At 51.0% G+C, this 18,602-nt stretch overlaps 1 pseudogene; it reads left to right on the top strand.

The window, feature by feature from the left end:
- The first annotated feature begins 1,140 nt into the window (after positions 1-1,140).
- Positions 1,141-18,602, top strand: part of LOC101139555 (acetoacetyl-CoA synthetase-like) — a 30,741-nt pseudogene continuing 13,279 nt past the window's right edge.

Raw genomic sequence — 18,602 nt, 5'->3', positions numbered from 1 at the left:
GCCCAGCTGTCTTTTCTTTTATCTCTTTGTTTTGTGTCTTTATTTCTACAATCTCTTGTCTCTGCACATGGGGAGAAAACCTACTGACCCTGTGGGGCTGGACCCTACAGAAACCCTTATCTTTAAGGACGCCTTCTCATGCAAGACAGCAAAATTCTTCATTTTAGCATGCATGGCATTTGTATTTCAGAGTAATTATCCCTAGCAAATGGCTGCAGCCTGCGTTTCACCAATTCCCACCGCCTTCCCTGAAAGTTCTGCTTGTCGATTGCTCATAGGGCTAGAGTTCTGAGATGGATGTTGCTGCTGATCTCAACATAGAAAACCACCTTTTCCCAAGATGGCTTGTGGCTTCTGCAGCTGTTTCTAGCACAGAAAACAAACCTGTCGCCCCTTCGGTGGTTCCTGGCCACCTGTAGCAATGCTGCCTGCCAGCTTTGGGAGTAAGCCTGGGCACACTTCCTGGGAGACAGTCAATAGCTGGAATTAATTTTATTTGTTCTTGGACAGATACTTGTATCTTGCTATTGTAAACCTCAGGATCTAGTAAGTTAGTGGTAACACATGATATTTGCCTAGCAGTTCTCCGTCATTGAGCTGTGGTTTAGAAAAGTGGCCCCAGGTCTGTAGGATGGGCTTATTAACCTAGCACCTCCTCCTCTCCCTTCTCCCCGTGGGGGAAGCATCTTAATTCAGAAGACCCACTTGGCAAGTGCGTTTTTTATGGGTAATCATTGGAAACAAAGCATTTGCTAATTAGGTGATCGATAGTAAACGAATAAAACAGGCTCAGAAGACTTCAAGGCCATTTCCAAAGCCCCCTTCTGCAGTGTTTGTACACACGGCTTATTAATCGTAAGTAATCCTCCTCCACGGTGGTTATGAAAACACTTAGAAGATTCTTTAAAAGACAGCCCTTGGCCCTGTTAGCAGTGCTGATTAAGGAACTTGAAACCTTCTTTCGTTCAATGAGTTTTCCTTCAATTAGCTTGAACCTCTGAGATCTGACTTCCTCCCCTGGTCCCAGAAAGTTTCCACATCAGGCCACTGTCCCCCTGAAATCCTGGCTTTTTTGGGGTAGAAGCAGAGGGAAGTGCACAGGTGGAATCAGTGGGTCCGGTCCAGCATTCTGGGATGTTCATGGCGTGTTTCCCTGCGTTTCGGCCCACAGTGTTTCTGGATGACTTTCTTGCCACCTGCACTAGCGAGCAGGCCCCACAACTGGAGTTCGAGCAGCTGCCCTGCCCTTCAGCCACCCACTGTTCATTATGTTCTCATTGGGCACCATGGGCGCACCCAACTGCATGGTGCATTCTGCTGGGGTAGGTCTCTCAGGGAAGGCTCTGCAGGGGCCTCCTGTTTTCTGTTTGCTTCAACAGGGCCTCCCAGCTGATGATGGCAGTGTTGGAGTTGTCAAACTGCACCCCATCCTTGGAGAGTCCAGCATGCAGCTTCTCTCCAAGTGGGGTGCTGTGCAGAGATCCGGCACTGGGCCCAGGGCAGTGGAGAGCTGCCCTCCACAGGCTGGGATGGCACCTGCCACCATGGTGACAGGCGTGGAGATCACTGTACAGTGCACCGTGTCTTGGGGGTGGGGGGTGGGCTGGCTGAACCAGCTACATTCACCCTGCAGGTCTGGACCACCTGGGGGATTGTGAACTCAATAGGTGGACCCTCCCAAAGAATGACTCAGAATAGACAAGAATAGATAATATTAGCACAGTGCCAGGTGCAATGGCTCATGCCTATTACCCCAGCACTTTGGGAGACCGAGGTAGGCAGATTGCTTTGAGCCCAGGAGTTTGAGACCAGCCTGGCCAACATGGCCAAACCCCATTTCTACTAAAAAATACAAAAAATAGCTGGACGTGGTGCCACACACCTGTAGTCCCAGGTACTTGGGAGGCTGAGGTGGGACAATTGCTTGAACCCAGGAGGCAGAGGTTGCAGTGAGCCGAGATCATGCCACTGCACTCCAGCTGGCAACAAATGCCAGACCCTGTCTCAAAAAATTAAAATATTAGCATAGAATAGGCTGATAAGAGGTATGGGTGTTTTTTTATGAAGCTGTCATTACACGGAGTATACATGGATGTGTGCACATGCTGAGGGCATTGTAAAACTTACGTCTGACCGTGGGTTGTGGTAAAAAATGTGAAAGCCACTGGTTAGGTTATAGAGTCCAATTAACGGAGAAGGAGCCTACCTGTGCTGTGTGTGTGTTAGGGCTGCCACAACAAAATACCACAGCCTGTGTGGCTTCAACACCAACGTGCCTCACAGTTGTTCTCATCCGAGGCCTCTCCTCGGCTTGTGGACAGCCGCCTTCTTGCTGTGTCCACGTGCGACAGCCCTGGTGTGTCTGTGTGTGTCCAAGCTGCTTCTCCTAAGGACCCTAGTCATACCGGAGCTAGGCCTGCTCTGACAGCCTCCTCTAAACTCAGTCACCTTTTAAAGGCCTATTTAGTCGCATTCTGAGATACTTGGGATTAGGGCTTCAACATACGAATTTTGGGGTCACACAGTTCAGCCCATGACACAGGCTTTTAATTCTTCTTATTTCACCAAAAGTCTAACTTTATTAAAGCACCTGAAATAATACATCACTACCATGCAATAGAATTTATACATATAGGTTAGTGACTTTTAACCTTTTATTTATTTATTTATTTTGACATGGAGTCTTGCCGTGTCACCCAGGCTGGAGTGCAGTGGTGCGATCTTGGCTCACTGCAGCCTTCACCTCCTGGGCTTAAGCAATCCTCCCACCGCAGTCTCCCACGTAGCTGGGACTATAGGCATGTGCCACTATGCCCTACTAGTTTTTTTGTTTGTTTTGGCTTTTTTTTTTTTTTTTTTTTTCGTAGAGATAGGGTTTTGCCATGTTACCCAGGCTGGTCTCAAACCCCTGGGCTCATGTGATCTGCCTGCCTTGGCCTCCCAAAGTGCTGGGATTACAGCGTGAGCCACCGTGGCCAACCAAACCTTTTATTTTTGAAAGAAAAAACACCCAGGGAACCTATAGAAAAGTTGCCTGAATAATAAGCTCCACGGTACCCTTCAGCCGGATTTTTCCATTGTTCACATTATCCTTTTAACATTTTCAATGTCTTTTTTTTTTTTTTTTTTTTGAGATAGGTTCTCACTTTGTTGCCCAGGCTGGAGTACAGTGGCGTGATCATGGCTTACTGCAACCTCTACCTCCTGAGCACAAGCGATTCTCCCACCTCAGTCTTTCAAGTAACTTGGACCACAGGCACATGCTACTTTTTTGTTTTTGTAGAGACAGGGTCTTGCTATGTTGCCCAGGCTGGTCATGAACTCTTGGGCTCAAGTGATCCTCTCACCTCGGCCTCCTGAGTGCTGGAATTACAGGCATGAGCCACTGTGCCCGATGTCAACATCCATTTTTAAAATGTTCTAAAAGCCTCTTTTGCCTTTTTCTCTCTTTCTCTCTGCGTATATACACTTTTTTTTTTTTTTTTTTTTTGCTTTACAAAGTGTATTTCTCAGAATACAGTTATCCCTCTTTATCCTGGGGGGATCGGTTCCAAGACCCCCTGTGGATACCAAAATCCAGGAACACTCAAGTCCCTTTACAAAATGGCATAATATACACATGTTGTTATTTTGCTTTTTGCTGAAACAGTTGAGAGTATGTTGGAGCCATAACGATCTTTCACTCTTTAATATTTCAGCACGTGTCTCCCAAGAACAAGAACATTCTCTTACAGAAGAGTGTGTAGCATGCTCATGAAATTCAGGAAGGTTGGCCGGGCGCGGTGGCTCACGCCTGTAGTCCCAGCACTTTGGGAGGCTGAGGTGGGCGAATCACGAGGTCAGGAGATCGAGACCATCCTGGCTAACATGGTGAAATCCCGTCTCTACTAAAAATACAAAAAATTAGCCGGGCGTGGTGGCGGGCACTTGTAGTCCCAGCTACTCGGGAGGCTGAGGCAGGAGAATGGTGTGAACCCAGGAGGCGGAGCTTGCAGTGAGCAGAGATTGCACCACTGCACTCCAGCCTGGGCGACAGAGCCAGACTCCGTCTTAAAAAATAACAATAAATTCAGAAAGGTTGACGTTGGTGCAATGCCGTCACCTAATCTGCAGTCCATACTCACAGGTCACCAGTTTCCCTCCCAGTAGTGTCCTAGCAACTCAGGCCTCCTCAGTTGTCAGGTCTCCTTCATGTCCTTGGATCTGTAGCAGTTCCTTGGGCTTTCTTTGTCTTTCATGACACTGACATTTTTGAAGAGCTCAGCCTCCTGGTTTGGCAGAATGACTGGCTCTCTTTGGGTCTGTCTGATACCTCGTCGTGGTTAGGTCCAGATGACGCAGCTTTGGTAGGAGCACCTTGGAAATGATGCGTCCTTCTCCTTGCATCTGTTGGGGGGACACGATGTCAGTGTCTTTCGTTTTCATGATTTCACTGGGCCACCTTCAGAAATAAAATACCTGGGTCAATGTGGTGCTTTGCTTTTCTTTTTTTTGAGACGGAGTCTTGTTCTGTCACCCAGGCTGGAGTGCAGTGGTGTGATCTTGGCTCACTGCAACCTCTGCCTCCCGGGTTCAAGCGATCTCCTGCCTCAGCCTCCCGAGTAGCTGGGATTATAGGGGCCCGCCAGCACCCCTGGCTAATTTTTTTTTTTTTTTGTATTTTTAGTAGAGACGGGGTTTCAGTGGGTTGGCCAGGCTGGTCTCGAACTTCTGACCTTGTGATCCACCCGCCTCAGCCTCCTAAAGCGCTGGGATTACAGTCGTGAGCCACTGCACCCGGCCGAAAGTGGTGCTTTTCTAATAACCGCTATCACATCTTACTTTCTCTGATCCTCCTCTACCCCTGGGCTTGATAAAAGAGCTTCTTTCTGACTCGGGTTGAATTCTTACCTTGCACTGGGACTCCTTCTGGGCCGGTCTCAGGGAGTCAGGACGCTTGGTCCACGCCGTGGCTCTTGCCCTCATGCTGCTCCAGGCTCTCCTCTGGGCCAGCTCTTCAGTGAAGGGGTGGCCTGCCCCTCCACACCTGTGGGTGTTTCTCGTCAGGTGGAAGGAGAGACTTGAGAAAAGAAAGACACAGATACGAAGTATAGAGAAAGAAAAGTGGGCCCAGGGGACCGGCGCTCAGCATACGGAGGACCTGCGCCAGCACCAGTCTCTGAGTTCCCTCAGTATTTATTGATCATTATTTCTACCATCTCGGAGAGGGGGATGTGGCAGGACAATAAGGTAATAGTGGGGACAGGGTCAGCAGGAAAACGTGAACAAATGTCTCTGTGTCATAAACAAGGTTAGAAAATGTGCTGTGCTTTGGTGTGCACATACATAAAAATATCTGGTGCATTAAAGAGCAGTATTGCCATCAGCGTGTCTCACCTCCAGCCTTAAGGCGGTTTTCTCCTATCTCAGCAGATGGAGCATACAACCGGGTTTTACACGGAGACATTCCATTACCCAGGGATGAGCAGGAGACAGATGCCTTCTTCTTATCTCAACTGCAAGAGGTATGCCTTCCTCTTTTACCAGTCCTCCTCAGCACAGACCCTTTACGGGTGTTGGGCTGGGGGACGATCAGGTCTTTCTCTTCCCACGAGGCCATATTTCAGACTGTCACATGGGGAGAAAACTTGGACAATACCTGGCTTTCCTAGGCAGAGGTCCCTGCGGCCTTCCACAGTGTTTTGTGTCTCTGGGTACTTGAGATTAGGGAGTGGTGATGGCTTTTAACAAGCATGCTGCCTTCAAGCGTTTGTTTAACAAAGCACATCCTGCATAGCCCTAAATCCATTAAACCTTGAGTCAACACAGCACATGTCTCTGTGAGCACAGGGTTGGGGCTAGGGTTACAGATTAACAGCCTCTCAAGGCATAAGAATTTTTCTTAGTACAGAACAAAATGGAGTCTCTTATGTCTACTTCTTTCTACATAGACACAGTAACAGTCTGATCTCTCTTTCTTTTCCCTACACTTCTGCTCTCCCCATAGCTCATTTCCCCGTTTCTCTCAGTTGGCTCAACCCCCTGATCTGAGGCTGGGCTAGCACCCGTCCTGGAACAGTCAGGCCCTGGTCTTTTGTTCTTTGACTCTCTTCTCAATAAGGGTCACTTCTCTTCTGCCCGAAGCTGGTGGGCCTCCATGGTGCCCTTGATGGCCAGGGTACCGAGAACTGAAAGGCAGGCAGGAGTGTCAGGGTTTTTCTCTCCAGGCTACAAGCCACGCTCAGCTTTCGGGTGGCAGAGGGACGTGGGGGCATGGCTCATCACCAGGGAGAAGGGGGAGCCTCCAAAGTCTGCTTCTACCAGGAAAGAAATTGGGGATCTGCTGGGGCTGCTTCTGGCAGCATCTGAGTGGCACGTGGGCCAGGTACCCTAGTACTGTATGCCTAATAGCACCCGCTGTCACCTGTCTCCCCCGCAGGGCACCCTCATCCAGCATCGGACGGAGCACCTGCTGCACAGCAACATGACCAGCGGTGACATCCTCCTGTGCTACATCACGGTAAAGGCTTCCCCAGGCACCAGCCTGTGCTACATCCAGTGAAGGCTTCCCCGGGTTGCTGCCCTGTGCTATAAACAGTGAGGGCTTCCCCGGGCACCGGCCCATGACACCCGGTAAGGGCTTCCCTGGGATACTTTCCCGGGCTACACATGGTAAGGACTTTCCTGGGGTGCTGGCCTGTGCTACACACGGTGAGGGCTTCCCCAGGATGCTGACCCGTGTTACACACTGTAAGAGCTTCCCCAGGGTGCTTGCCCAGGCTACACACAGTAAGGGCTTCCCCTGGGCGCCGGCCCGTGCTACACCATGGTAAGGGCTTCCCCGGGGTGCTTCCTGTGCTGCACCTCAGTGAGGGCTTCCCCAGGGCACAGTGTCAAGATGGCCCCGCTCCTCCGCCCACCCTGCCTCAGCAGCATGGAGTCCACACCGTGAAACCACAACTCCAACTTCAGGTGTTAGAGGGCTTCCTGCCCTTGTTGAGCACTGAAAGACAAAAGGTTAGGACAAGTTAAAGGAAGTGTGTTTTACCCCAGAGGGGAACTCAAAACATCAAGAGCTTCCAGAATGATCTAGGTGCAGGTCCTGGGCGGTGCTTCTGTGCTGAGTTTTTACGCCAAGTGGAATGCCACAGGCACGTGCCTGACCTGTGAGGTCAATGCCCAGGGCCCTTCTGTGCCCCTTGTGAGAGACTCCCCGGGACCTCACACAGATGCAGGAGGGGGACAGACCCCTGGGACCGCACACAGATGCAGGAGGGGGACAGACCCCTGGGACCTCACTCAGACACCGGTGAAGAGGACAGACCCCTGGGACCTCCCACAGACACCGGTGAAGGGGACAGACCCCTGGGATCACACGCAGACTCAGGAGGGGGGGACCTTAGGTGTGTTTTTGACGTGTGACTGTGGAGAGGCCACTCCCGGCTCTCTGTGACCAACTGTGAATTAACATGGTTCTTGGGACAAATGATTCAGGTTTCTTTCAGCTGCAGGGATTTGCTCTACAACCCACCCCATCCCCAATCCCTAACGTAGAATACTGGTGCCAGCCGCACCCCCACCAGTGAGCCCTTGTGTGCCGGGTCCTTTCTCAGATGTTTCAGAGCAGGAAGCCTGGGCAGCAGCATCAGTGCAGCGTCCTTATGGAGCTGCAGAAAGCTCCCAGCAGCTACGAGGACGCAGGATTCGGCTGCCTCCCTGGGACATGGCAATTTAAAATGTCAGGGTCTTGTATTGAGAGGAAAGATACAATGGAAAGAACTCAAAAATTTGGAGCAGTTTTCTCAGAGGCATTTCATTTTTACTGGAAGGATCCTGCCCACTAAGAATCAGGCAGTTAGATTTTTCTTTGGAGCAGCTTGACCCCACCTGGATTCTAACAGCAGCCTCGCTGGCAGTTTCACATCCTGCAGCCCTGGGCCCAGCCTGTACTGTGACCCACCTGTCCTCCCTCCCCCCTTCCCTCCCTCCCTCCCTCCTTTCCTCTCCCTTCCTTTCCTGTTTTCCCTTTGCTTTCTCCCTCCTTTTTCCCTTTACCTTTCATCTTTTCTTTTGATAGAGTCTCACTCTGTTGCTCAGGCTGGAGTGCAGTGGTGATCATGGCTCACTGCAGCCTCGACCTCCTGGGCTCAAATAATCCTCCCGCCTCAGCCTCCAGGAGTAGCTGAAACCACAGGTGCACTCCACCACGCCTGCCTAATTTAAAAAAAAATTTTTTTCTAGAGGCCAGACATGGTGGCTCATGCCTGTGTAATCCCAACACTTTGGGAGGACGAGGCAGGTGGATCACTTGAGGTTGGGAGTTTGAGACCAGCCTAGCCAACACGATGAAACCCTTTCTCTACTAAAAATACAAAAAAAGCCGGGCATGGTGGTGGGCGCCTGTAATCCCAGCTACTTGGGAGGCTGGAGTGGGTGGATCGCTTGAACCCAAGAGGCAGAGGTTGCAGTGAGCCGAGATCGTGCCACTGCATGCCAGCCTGGGTGACAGAGTGAGACTCCATTCTAAAAGAAATAAAATTTCTTTTCCGTAGACACAAGGTCTCACTGTGTTACCCAGGCTGGTCTCAACCTCCTGAGCTCAAGTGATCTTCCCACCTTGGCTTCCCAAAATGGTGGGATTACAGGTGTGAGCCACAATGCCTTGACTCAGCTTTCAGCAGCTTCGTTGGACAGTGAGGTGGCCAGGAATGCTGTGCTGCTCGGGGCTTCCAGGCACTGGTTTCCCCTTTGGTGAATAGTTCCTTAATAAAAGAAACTGAATGTGGGTACATTGAGACCTGTTCAGAAAACAGCTCCATGGCCAGGTATGGTGGCTCATGCCTGTAATCCCAGCAGTTTGTGAGGCTGAGGCAGGAGGATCCCTTGAGGCCGGGACTTCAAGACTAGCCTGGACAACAAAGAGCGACCTCATCTACAAAAAATAAGAACATTAGCTGGGCGTGGTGGCTCACACCTGTGGTCCCCAGTATGTGGGAGTCTGTGGCAGGAGAATCACTTGAGGTTAGGAGGTTGAGGCTGCGGTGAGCTGTGATTGTGCCACTGCACTCCAGCCTGGGTGACAGAGTGAGACCCTGTCTCAGGAAAAAAGAAGAAAGCAGTTTGACTAGAGACCTTTGCCTGTGTCCTTGTGCCCTCTGCCTCTGTGAATGGGAAGTAGGTGTGGGTGGGGCTTCCCAGGGATGTTGGTTTTGGGTCACTGTCGCCTACGTGAATTGGGGACAGCCCTAGGCTGCGGCAGGCGGGAGGCAGGTTCCTGACGTAGGCTAAACCACGTCTCTCATGCCATAGGTGACCTGCTGGCCTGGCGCTCTGTTTCATCCTGAGTCCTGCGAGCTCTTGTCCAGGGGTTCTGACCCAGGGCTGAGTGAGAACCACTTGGGGTTGTCACATGGCCACCGCTCCCCGCCCTCTGAGATTCTGACCTTGGGGATGTGGGGCGAGGCCCAGGACACCCAGCCACGTCCGCTCCAGTCCTCCCAGGCTGGGCACATCCCCTGTGACCTCCTTGCCTCCATGGTGGTGTTGGGGTGCTCCCTGTTGCCTTCCAGGGCCAAGATTCCTGCTGGAACTTCCCCCTCACTCTGTCGTGGTAGTTGTTTCGCTCCAGGACCACCCATGGAGTCTCCCTGTCTAGATGAGGGTGCTGTGAGTGTATCTGCACCTTCTTGCCTTAACGTTTTTGAAATTAATAATAGTTTTCAATTAAAATAAAAAAATTTAAATCTTCTTGGATATGGCAGAAATTTCAAGCAGCCCCAGTAGGATGTGTGGGGAAAGGCTGGGTGTCTCCCAGGGCCCAGAGGCAGCCATACCAATCATTTTCGTTGCCTCAGTGTGGATTGTTGCCCCGTAGGTGTGTGTGTGTATGTGCACATGTGAGTGCGTGCGTGTGCACGTGTGTGTGTGAGTGCATGTGTGCGTGTATGTGTGTCTGTGCATATATATGGGCATGTGTGTGTGAGCGTGTGTGTTTACATATCCGTCCTTTCCTCTGGACTGACAGGGTTATGCTGCGTGCTTGCTTTGTATGAACAATGTCTTGGAGACGGTTCCATGTCAGCCCAGATCTCATTCTTTGGAGGCGGTTCCGTGTCAGCCCAGATCTCATTCTTTGGAGGCGGTTCCGTGTCAGCCCAGACCTCGTCCTTTGGAGGCGGTTCCGTGTCAGCCCAGACCTCATGCTGTTTCATGGCTGCTTAATTGCTTCCCTCATCCTGCTGGGGCCAGGCGCTGTTCTGAACGTCTCTTGTGAGTTCATTAACTGCGTAGTGGTGTGAGTAGCATGTGTGCACCTCCTGTGGCTTTTCTTGTGTCGATAACACCTACATTGCTTTGTCTCTGTCACCAGCAAGTGAGCAACAGACGTTCTGTGACATGTCTTCATGCACATGTATGAATATGTCTGTGCGATCCATTCTTAGATGTGGAGTTGCTGGGCCAAAGTGTCATGAGTTTCAAATGGGCAGTTAGCACCAACCTGTGGCTGCATCTTAGGTGGTTTTCCAGGGACACAGGAAGCTGAGGGGCAGCTGCGGTGGGGAGCTGCCTGGTGCCTGCTGAAGCCACACCCCTCCTGTCTTTGCAGGTCGGCTGGATGATGTGGAACTGGATGATGTGGAACTGGTCGGCTGGATGGTGTCCGTTCTGGCCACAGGAATGGCCGTGGTCTTGTACGATGGCTCCCCCTGGTGCCCGTGCCCAACATGCTCTGGGACCTGGTTGACAGGATGGGGTAGGTACCAAGATGCCATGCCCAGAACAAGGGATAGGCAGCACCAGGAAGGCTCCTTGGGATCAGATGCAGAGCCGTGGCTGCCTTCTACCGAGCTCGGGGCGTCTCCAGAATTCTCTGCTTTTGTTGATGTCCCCTCTCTAAGAGGAGGATGTGGGAGGTGCCAGAAGCGGAAGGTGAAGCTGTTAAGGAGGGAGGGACACCAAGGACCAGAGCCTTTCTCTCTAGAGTGAGGGCTGAGAAAAATCCCACTGGCAGCGTGTGATCTCATTTCTTTTAAAAATCTATTTCTATTTTTAAGATTATTTTTTAGTAACAATTGCGTATATCGTAAGGCGCACAACGTCGTATTTTGCTGTGTATGCACATAGTGAAATGAGGACTGCAGTCAGGCAAATTCGCATTTGCATCTCCTCACACAGTTACCTTTTTGTGTTTAGCAATGAGAGTGCCTGAAATCGACTCTCAGCAAAGTTCCAGCACTTGCACAGTACGGCATTGTCAACTGCAGCCATTGTGCTGCGCATTGATCTTATCTCTGTAGTTGTGGCATTTCCCAGCAAAAGGAGGAAAACTGAGGGTCACTTAGAGTTCTGTTTTACACACGTTCTTCAGACTCAGGAGTGAGATTGTGTTCGTCCATTTTCATACTGCTATGAAGAAATACGTGACACTGGGTAATTTATAAAGAAAAAGAGGTTGAATGGACTCAGAGTTTCACATGGCTGGGGAGGCCTCACAATCATGGAATAAGGTGAAGGAGGAGCAAACGGATGTCTTCCATGGCGGCAGGCAAGAGAGCATGTGCAGGAGAACTGTCCTTTATAAAACCATCAGATCTCGTGAGACTTATTCACTATCGAGAGAACAGCACGGGAAAAACCTGCTCCCATGATTCAGTGACCTCCTATGACACATTACAGTTCAAGATGAGATTTGGGTGGGGACAGCCAAACCATATCAGAGATGAAGTGAGGTGAAGGCTGAACACACAGGGGAGATGTGTGGATAAGTTCATGACGGGTGGGTGCAGAACCTGTGACTGGGGGGCTGCGTGGCATTTGGATTTCCTGCCACCTTTCTCCGGAGCCCATTGGCAGGAGGAGAGTCCTGCTTGTCCCTAGCTGTCCCTTGGGGCTGGTGGCCACCTGTCTTCCAGGGTTCTCCTCACCTCATCATAATAAAGAGTGCTTCCTGGGGCCCCTGGAGGTGGTCACTTTTTTCCTGTAGCCCTGGCTGGATGGTAGACAGGAATCCCATGAGCAGAGGCGGGAGCCAGTTAGGAGAGACACATCAGGTACCCTCCCAGTGCCTGAGAATTATCCAAATGGGGATGGGTACGGTGGTCCCTGCCCCCACCCCTTATCATCATCATCATCATTAGAAGGCATCAGAACATCTAGTCTCATCAGCACTTTGCTGATGAATTAATTACAGTCAGCTGGCGTGTTCTGGCCACTATGGTCTTGATCACCCTTGGCCTAATGACAGTGTTTCCAGAGATAAGAATGTAGAAGTTGGCTGGGCGTGGTGGCTCACGCCTGTAATCCCAGCACTTTGGGAGGCTGAGGCGGGCAGATCACGAGGTCAGGAGATCGAGACCCTCCTGGCTAACACGGTGAAACCCCGTCTCTACTAAAAATACAAAAAAAAAAAAAAAAGCTGGGCATGGTGGCAGGTGCCTGTAGTCCCAGCTACTTGGGAGGCTGAGGCAGGAGAATGGCATGAACCTGGGAGGCGGAGCTTGCAGTGAGCCGGGATCATGCCACTGCACTCCAGCCTGGGCGACAGAGCAAGACTCCGTCTCAAAAAAAAAAAAAAAAAAATGTAGAAGTTGCCAGAGCTCCAGAAACAACTGTGCTCTGATGTCCTCATTACTCTACATCTGATTCTGTTCATGAGGGAATAGGAGCCACTCATGTTTGTAAAGCCTTGGCCTTTAACATTTTAAATATAACTTGGCCTGGCCTGGGTAATATTGAGATCCTGACATTTGGCTCACACTCTTAGTGAGGAAGGCTATTTCCTAATGAGATTGTTTCCAGCGAAGGTTAATCAAATCCCCGGGAACTTGAGATGGCTCTAGAATCTTTACCCTTTCACCCTTACGCCAGGCTCCAGGTGGCGGAGCTTTTGTTGTTGTGTGTGGGAGGCATGCACTGGATCAGGGGTTACTGGAGGAGGGATGGAGAGGGAATGTACATCAGTGGGGCCTAATGCTAATGAGATCCAAGGATGAAGGGTCCCAGGGAGACCCTGCTGTGTGCGTGCATGGGTGCGAACCCGCGTGTGTGCGCAAGTGCGTGTGAGAGCGCGTGTGCGTGCATGGAGTGTGATAATGTGAAAGGGAGGGTGTGAGTGCGTATGTGTGTGTGTATGTGCACATGTGTGAGTGCAAGTGAGTGCATGAATGTGTGCATGGGTGTATGCGTGTATAGGTGCGGGTGTGTGTGTGCATGCAGCTGTGAATGTATGCTGTACATGTGGATATATGTGTGCCTTGTGTATGTGTGCACACATACATGAACGAGCATTCACAGCACGATGGCTGGTTCCATGCCGTCATCAGGGGCCCTGGGTTGGCCAGAGCACCAAGGCTGGCTGAGGTGTGGTCATGCTGTCGCAGGGCTCCCTGTGGATGTGGCCTTTACCCTGCCTGGGAGAGCGTCTTGTGCAGTTTGGCAAGGCAGGTGTGACTCAGTACCCAGGTAGGGGCTGCGGGTGAGGGGCTGTCAGAAGGATGCAGGCTTCAAGCCACTGCCCTGGTCGCCACTGGCAGTGAGAGGGAGTGGGTGCTGGGTGAGGCAGGGTGCTTCAGCTCAGCTCTGTCCACCTCCTGGAAACTGAATGTTGTGCAACAGTTGAATGCAGTCATGGCAAATCCTGTTATGTGACAAGAGGAGCACAGGGCAGGCACAGTCCTCACGATGCTGTCTCAGGGCCTCTGATTAAATCCCATGTCTGTTAGTAAATGTGGAGTGAGATGTCTATTGATTACTGGCATGTCAGCTCCCCCAGCCTTATTGACACTTTTGATAAAAGAGCATTTATTTTGTAGGCACAGACAAGATAATTTTTTTTTTTTTTTGAGACAGAGTCTTGCTCTGTCGCCCAGGCTGGAGTGCAGTGGTGTGATTTCGGCTCACTGCAAGCTCCGCCTCCCGGGTTCACGCCATTCTCCTGCCTCAGCCTCCCGAGTAGCTGGGACTATAGGCGCCCGCCACCACACCCAGCTAATTTCTTTTTGTATTTTTAGTAGAGACGGGGTTTCACCGTGTTAGCCAGGATGGCTACGATCTGCTGACCTCGTGATCCGCCCACCTCGGCCTCCCAAAGTGCTGGGATTACAGGCATGAACCACCGTGCCCGGCCCAGACAAGATAAGATGAATTTTATTCTTCATGGGGGTGTGTTGCTAGGCTCCAGTGCGGGGAATATTCTGGATAGAATTAGGGCCAGGACCCTGGGGACTTTGCCCAGGTTTGCTGGTAGTGGAGCAGGTGTGGATGTTGTCTGGAATGCCCGGTGTTGTCCGTCTCTGAATGGGACCATCGTCTAAGATGGTTCTAGAGATCAGGGGCCTCGCAGGCGAGCAGGCTTGTCCTTCTAAGGAAGTGCGTGGGTTGGGCAGTGCTCTGCTGGGATCTACACCCCGTGTATGCTGGGCTACGTGCTCTGTGCCAAGCTCCCTACTGGGTCCTGGGGGCCACACAGCAGCGACCTGGGGCCAGCACTCTGTCCTCCTGGGCTGGTAGTGGGAGGGGGAAGGTAAGGAAATGAGAGAGGCCGATCTTGGGCTCTGAGGAGTGCTGTCAGGAACTAGTTTTGCAGGACTGGGGACATGTGCTTCAGGCAGAGGGAACCACCAGGACCAAGGACCGGAGCTGGGCCTGAGATGCATGTGTTGTGGAAGCTGGAAGGGGCCTCCTGGGGCCTGAGTGCAAAGGGATGATGTGGGACTGGGGGCAGGAAAGAGGGGTCAGAGAGGGAGGGACTTTTGGGGCTGCTTGGAGTGTGAGTTTTTCCCCGAGTGGAATGGAACAGCAGTGGACGCTTTGAATCAGGAGAGCACTGTGATCTGGTTCATGTTATTAAAAGGGCAGTGTAGACTGGGCGTGGTGGCTCATGCCTGTAATCCCAGCACTTTGGGAAGCTGAGGTGGGCGGATCACCTGAGGTCAGGAGTTCAAGGCCAGCCCAGCCAACATAGTGAAACCCCGTCTTGACTAAAAATACAAAAGTTAGCTGGGTGTGGTGGTGCACGCCTGTAATCCCAGTTACTTGAGAGGCTGAGGCAGGAGGATCACTTAAACCCTGGAGGCAGAGGTTGCTGTGAGCCAAGATCACACCACTGCACTCCAGCCTGAGTGACACAGAGAGACTCTGTCTCAAGAAAAAACAAAAAACAAAAAAAAACAGGGTGGTGTAGCACCTGAGTGGAGAAGAGAGTGTTGCAGGGGCAGGGGCAGAAGCTGGGAGACTCAGGTTGGTGGAGCCCACAGGTGCGCTGGTGACCCTGGAGGGGCTGCCTCTAGGCTGATCCACACCCGGCTCTGCCCAGGGCTCCAGGCAGTTGCAGGCACCGGGTCCCAATGGTTTAGGGCCCTGACGCTGTCTCATGCTTCGGTGCAGCGACCCCTACAGTACTCGCTAGAAATAAGACATGGCATGAGTGCCCGCAGGTGAGCTCCCATGCTTCCATGAGCTGAATGGTATTGCATTTCCTAACTGTCTTAGGTGTACCCTGGAGGTAGATGGGGGACTTTGCCGTTTCTTCAGACAAGCAGGGCTGTGACTCCCTGGTCAGAGAGCATCACCTCCGAGTGCTGGTGGAGCCTCACCAAGATCAGGGTTTGCAGAGTCTTGCCTGCACTAGACGTGCTTTAGAACCACAGAGAGCCTTCGAGTTTTCTGGGAGTGGGCAATGGGCGGATAAGCTACATAAAACCCGTGTGGTGTTTGGGCGTGGCTGTTGGAGAGCTTTGTACCTGTAGCTGGAGGCGGTCACTGTTGTCCAGGGCCGGGTGATCACCATCAGAGTCATGAGGTCTCCATCGTCTGTTATTGATACTTGCAAAGGGAGTGACACCTTCATCATTGGCTATGATGTTGAAGTAGTTAATCAAACTCTGGGTTTGTGAAAGAAGCGTGGGGGATGGTGGGAGGAGCTAGTCTCCCTCTCCCAAAACTCTGGCCATCTCTAGGGTACAGTGGTAGCTTTGTCGGTGGCAGGGTGGGTCTGGGGAAGTAAAAGAACAAAGGTGTGGAAGATGAAAGGACTAAGGTAATCCGTCTCCTTGCATGGGGGGAGACCCACCCTGCCATTGCCTTAGCCACGCCCAGCCAGTTTTGAATTCCAGGACATTCTGTGCCACGCTGCCTCACAGCTTCAGACAGCGAGTTCCATGGCAGTCTTCCCTCCCTGGGATGAGTCTCTCCACCGAATATGCGGGGACTGAGGTTCTACTGCCTATAGTGACACGGAACGGTCTTAATCTCACAGCCTCCTCTGGGCCCCAAAGAGAAAAATGTTCTTTAGTTGGGAAGATCAGGTTTACATGTGAAGGGCTGCCTGGCTGGAAGAGAAGCTGAGGAAGGAAATAGCGTATTAGACGGTGCTGCCCTTGAAAACGCAGTGATGTATATTCAGCAGCGTGTGTCGTTCGCTGAGCACAAATGTTTATACAACTGTGGATTCTAAACGTTCAAGAAGAGCTGCACTTTTCTAAATTTCATAGAAATGTGAACTTGTTTAAGAAAAAGGGATGGGTAGAGGGTTTCACGTATGGCACATGTTTTAACAAAGAATTCTCCCAGCACTTTGGGAGCCAAAGCAGGAGGCTCACTTGCGCCCAGGAGTTGGAGACTGCAGTGAGCTGTGACTGCACCACTGCACTCCAGCCTGCGGCACCAGAGGGAGACCCTGTCTCAAAAACAAAACAAAACAAACAAGCTAATAATAATTTTGTAGCCCTCTCTTCATTGGTGAATGAATGTGTGAGGATGGAATTTGAGGGGTCTTGATTTTATGGCCTCCTTTGGTCCCCCAAGATAAAATACACTGCAGCTGCGAAAATGATGGGTTCTTGTGAACAACTGTTTTATGTGAAGCCTCATGGTAGAGGGAGCTGGCCCTGCATACTGGTATCAGCGTAAAGAACAGTCAGGCGTGCCTGTGAGCAAGGCAGGTGCCATGACTCAGACTCCAGTAAACACGAAGTGTGAGTTCAACCGAGAAAAATGCTGTCTCAGGTTTTGCAGACTTGACAGAAATAAATCACCAACTTTAGGAAGCTTTGGTGCAAGAGCCTTGAAGAATTTTCAAGGTGTTTTCTTTCCTGCCTGCACCCTAGCATCCTGGTAACCAGGGCGAAGTGGCTGTCGGTGCTGGAAGAGAAGGCCGTGAAGCTGGGTGAGTGGGCCTCTTTAATACTCATTCCCTGTACTGCCAATCAAGGCAGTTAAATCCATCCTATTTCCTGCTTGTGAGTGAGGCTTCAGGAGCTGGGTTTAGTTTTAATCTTTTGGTGATTCTTCACCCCAGTGGAAACCCACCATCTCCAGATGCCCCAGACACATCCAGCCATTAGAAGTGCAAGGATGAAAGTATTTGTTTAGATGGAAACATACTGATGGACATTGAAACGTGGTGATGATGAGTGAAATAATCAAATTGCAGAAGATCGTACTCCAGACACGATCCTGTCCACCGCCTCCCTGCTGAAGGCCTAGAGCAAAGAGTGTGTCTACAGGTGTGTCAAGGGCAGCGTCCTCCTGGCCTTCATCTCACGTATGGCTCTGCAGGGGACAGACTTCCCAGCCATCCCCGCCTCTGGAAGGCAGGCCGGCCCCATAAGTATGCACACCCTCTGCCCAGTGCTTGGTTTCATCCCAAGGACACGGTCTACTGGGCAGCCAATATGCACAGTCCCTTCTCGTTATCTGAGGCAGCGGTGCTCCACAAAGTCACTGTGAACACCGAGTTAGCACATATGGAACCCTTGCCCCTGGGGGAAATATATTTATACAAACACCTCTCACATCGATTATAGTCTTAAAATCCAAAACAACACATCTTGCTTCTATTTTTTTATCTTGTGAAAGAGAAAATGCAGCTCAGAGGCGTTCAGTGACTTGCCCAAGGCCACTGTCAGGTGCCAGAGCTGGGATGCAAAGCCTGGGAACGAGGCACCCTGCCCCACCCTGCCCCGGTCTCCTGTGTGTGAGAGGGAGCTAGGGAGGCCATGTCTCCTTGTGTGACCTCAGTGGGAACCGGCATGGGTGACTCAGGGTTTTGACTGCCCTGCAGTGTCTGAGAGTGACCGCAAAAGCTCCAGAGTATAGTTCTGGAGGTTACACATGCATTTTAGTGAGTAGGCAAATTCGCAAAACTAAAATCTGCAAATGGAAGCCACTGTATGGAAGGACAAATATTGCAACATTGTTTATATGAGGAAAAATAGACACTACCTGTATGCCCAGCAGAAGGAAATTCATTGAATAATTTAGGGTACATTCTTAATTTATGCAGCTATTAGAAGTGCAAGGATGAAAATTCGTTTAGATAGAAATATACTGATGGACGTTGAAACATGGTCATGGTGAGTGAAATAATCAGATTGCATTATAAGGTGCGGACATTTTTGTAGGGTGAAAACGGGAATATATGGATGTATACATGCATACTCATATATGTATATATATGGGTGTATTATATGTGGATTCCAACTGATTTTTTTTTTTTTTTTGAGACGGAGTCTCACTCCAGCCCAGGCTGGAGTGCAGTGGGTGCAATCTCAGCTCACTGCAACCTCTGCCTCCTGGGTTCAAGCAGTTCTCTTGCCTCAGCCTCCCAAGTAGCTGGGATTACG

The sequence above is a fragment of the Gorilla gorilla genome, chromosome 4 (genome assembly GCF_029281585.2).
Source record: "Gorilla gorilla gorilla isolate KB3781 chromosome 4, NHGRI_mGorGor1-v2.1_pri, whole genome shotgun sequence".
In the NCBI taxonomy this organism is placed as follows: Eukaryota; Metazoa; Chordata; class Mammalia; order Primates; family Hominidae; genus Gorilla; species Gorilla gorilla.
The sequence above is the reverse complement of the archived record's forward strand: the minus strand, read 5'-3'. Positions and strand labels throughout refer to the sequence as shown.